We start from the raw sequence: 3,360 nt of genomic DNA on the forward strand, positions 1-3,360 counted from the left end.
CTCGGAAACCCGAAAATTAATCGTCTTTCTGAGCGAATTTTAAAAAAATCATTGATTTAACATAAAAAGCTAACATTTAAAGGATGTTAAGACGATAATTTCATTTTGATTTGACGAAATTTACCCCTAAATATTATTTTTTTTTCAAATATTTTACGAGTAGTCCAAAACAGGCCAAAATAGCGTCTTGTAACCCGATACCTTTTCGAACGCGCATAGCAATGGGAAAGAATGCCGTAGTGACAGACCGCCGTGAAATGCATAATGTTTACCTTCAGACATAGTTTGCCCTATTAATTTTTACTCAAACATATTCACATGTACTACTACTAGCATATGGTGACAGGAGCAGAGCAGACCATGAAATTGCAACATTATGTAACTTAACACCAGTCACCATGGTGACAGACGTCAACAAATCATGTCATTAGCCAGGTCAGAGGTTAGTGTTTGGAACAGAAGAGGAGGAAGAAACTGAGTAAAAACAATATGTTTTCCTTCGGTAAACATAATAATTTATCAATAGAGTAGAGTAGAGTAGCCAATTACCACTGATTTGGTGGCACAAGATGTGCGAAAACACGTACTTCACACTCATTGTTCGTCGATATAAAGCGCTTATACATTACAAAGAGAATTTTCGTAGGATTGTCATTACTTTAGTTTGAAGCATGTGTATTGAGAACGGGTGTATTGAGTTTTCAATACCATCACGACTTAGCAGATAACACGCAATGAAGCCCACTTTTTACGCAGATTGTAGCACTGCGTAATGTTACACAAACTAACAGTAGATGTTTTAAGCACAAGAACGGATTATGCTAAAACCATCAAATTTGGTGACTTTTCCTAAACATATCTGGCAACAATGTCACCTTAATGGGATAAGTAAATGAATTTTCGTGTTGCCATGGCAACGGGTTTCTGACTGGCAGATTTTTTAATCAGTAATTTTGGTTTAAAATTTTGTTTTTTGTTTAAAGTATACTTAATTTCTAACATTAATGACATCTTTAGAAATTATATGTAGTTTCTATCATCAAATATTTATAATTTATGCTAATTTGATGGCGTCATCGGTCAAAATCGTCGTTTTTGACGTCGTTATGACGTCAGTGTTGTTGCCAGGGGTAACATGTCTTAGGTCTTAGTCTTAATATTCTATCAGACATTTTTTGCTTATATTTACAAAAATACAAAAAAAAACGGTTTAGCCCCAGAAATCACATAAATGACACGTCAAAAATTACACCAAAGTTGTCCCTGAAAATTTGGTAGTCCTATACTTTCCGGATCATCCTTTTGCAGTTTTGAGACTAATTGTAAAATGATAAGCTTCACTCAGAATTTCGTCATCAAAAGTGGTCGTTTTGTATCTGATTAATCTTTTCGACTTCAATCATTCTACTCGTGTCCTATCGATATCAGTAATTCTAAGGGATAGGGGGTGGGACTTGCGCTCGTTGAATTCCATCTACTAAACCCCAATTAGTTTGTTTCGATTTTTTATATTTGTTTGTCTATGTAAACACTACATCTCTGTTTAATCATTTTGTGTAGATGGCGCCATTAGTATAAGTTCCATGGAACTTGATTTCGACGCCATCTTGTTTGTATTTATGCTTTTGTTTTTAATGAATGAACGAATGAATGAAGACCTTTATTGTACATTTTGCCCCACTGGGCTAAAGACAGGTCACATATTGACAAAGTACATCATCAATGTTGATAATAAAACAGCTATAGTACACAAGTAACTTTCAACTTCCTCTCGCTTTCTGGTAATCTTATAAATGTAGTTGGCAGTATGAGTAGTTAGAGCTGGTTTGTTAAAGACTACAAGGAATATAAATTTCTCTATACTATTCAAATACTTAAATTGGGAGTATTTGCTTGACACAAAATCGAAAAGAACGTTTCTTTCGCTGTCATACATGGAGCAATCCACAATAAAATGTACCTCGTCTTCTACTTTACCTAAACTACAATAATGGCAGATTCTTTGCTTTAATGAAAAACTCATTCTGTTGACAAATTATTACATGGCACAAAGGTATCAACATCAATTCATACAACGTTATTAACGTCAACAACTATATACTGCTTTACTTCGATACTTTCGCATACGTATAAGAACATAAGGCACATAAAGCATTAGCTTCATTATGTTAACGTTACCCAGATATGTTTATTGAATGAAATATTTTCAGACATTTTTCTATTTCTAAGTTCCGGAGTCATCAACGTACTTTCTGTTGTATATTTTCTACAAATTGTTCCATGGTAACGGCGATATCTGTGTTAGTTTCGTTTTCCCTCAATATCTCCACCAACCTGAGGCCACAGCAAGTATTTTTATGGATGACATCGGCGTCGTGCATTAATTTCGCCTGATTTTAGGAAAAAAAACAACAAGAAATTTTGTTGCCTTCTGACAATGGTCCACATACCGGAAATGGGACAAAGATGTTACCATGCTGGAAGGTGGATGGAGGATAACTATAAAGAGAGGAGACAAGAACATGCTCTGATTTAATGTTTTGTTTCCTACTTTGATGCAGTGATGTGTGATGTTGGCTGTGTATATGTGATGTTCCCTCTAAATCAAAACCATTTGTACAATGATTGAGTCAAAATTTTAAATATAGGAACCTTGTCTTTTCGGCCTGCCTTGTATTTTTTTCGCCCGCTCGCATTAGATTTGGAGTCTGCGGATGTCATCCATAAAATTTACTTGCTCTAAACCTTTAGGATGTTATTCCATAATTCAATTCAATTCAATTCAATTAATGACAACTGATAATCACTAATAACCACCCACCCCTCCATATTTCTTGTCTTTTAGTTTTTTATACAACATGAATTATGAATCTTACATTTACAGTTCAAATCAGCCGTTGAATTCAAATGAAAGCAGAGAGGACAATGATGATACAACAAAAGTACAGAATCTGGAGATTCTCTCGGAGACGTTAATTAGTTTTCTGTTTTATCTTAAAATTGGAATTCCAAGGGCCTGTGTAAGGAAACCCATATTGGAGAGACTAAAATATCTCTCAAGACTAGGTTCTTAGAACACAAACGACCTAGCTCGACTACCTCGGAGGTCTCACAACATATACACATAGAATCGCCTGGTCATTCAGTCTCACTGGACAAAGTATTATATAAAGAATCCTGGACTCAGAACCTGATTTCTTTGCACGAGGGATTAAAGAGGCCATCTACATCAGGGCATTACAACCATCACTCAACAGAGACAGGGGCGCCACAGACTTTCTGCAACCTATGATCCACTGCTCACGGAGTCACGTGTGTTATCTGCGTGACGTCACGGAAGCGATGGATTGCTCATTCCTT

Source organism: Branchiostoma belcheri, unplaced genomic scaffold, assembly GCF_001625305.1.
Source record: "Branchiostoma belcheri isolate BF01 breed outbred unplaced genomic scaffold, Haploidv18h27 scaffold11, whole genome shotgun sequence".
NCBI classification, from domain to species: domain Eukaryota; kingdom Metazoa; phylum Chordata; class Leptocardii; order Amphioxiformes; family Branchiostomatidae; genus Branchiostoma; species Branchiostoma belcheri.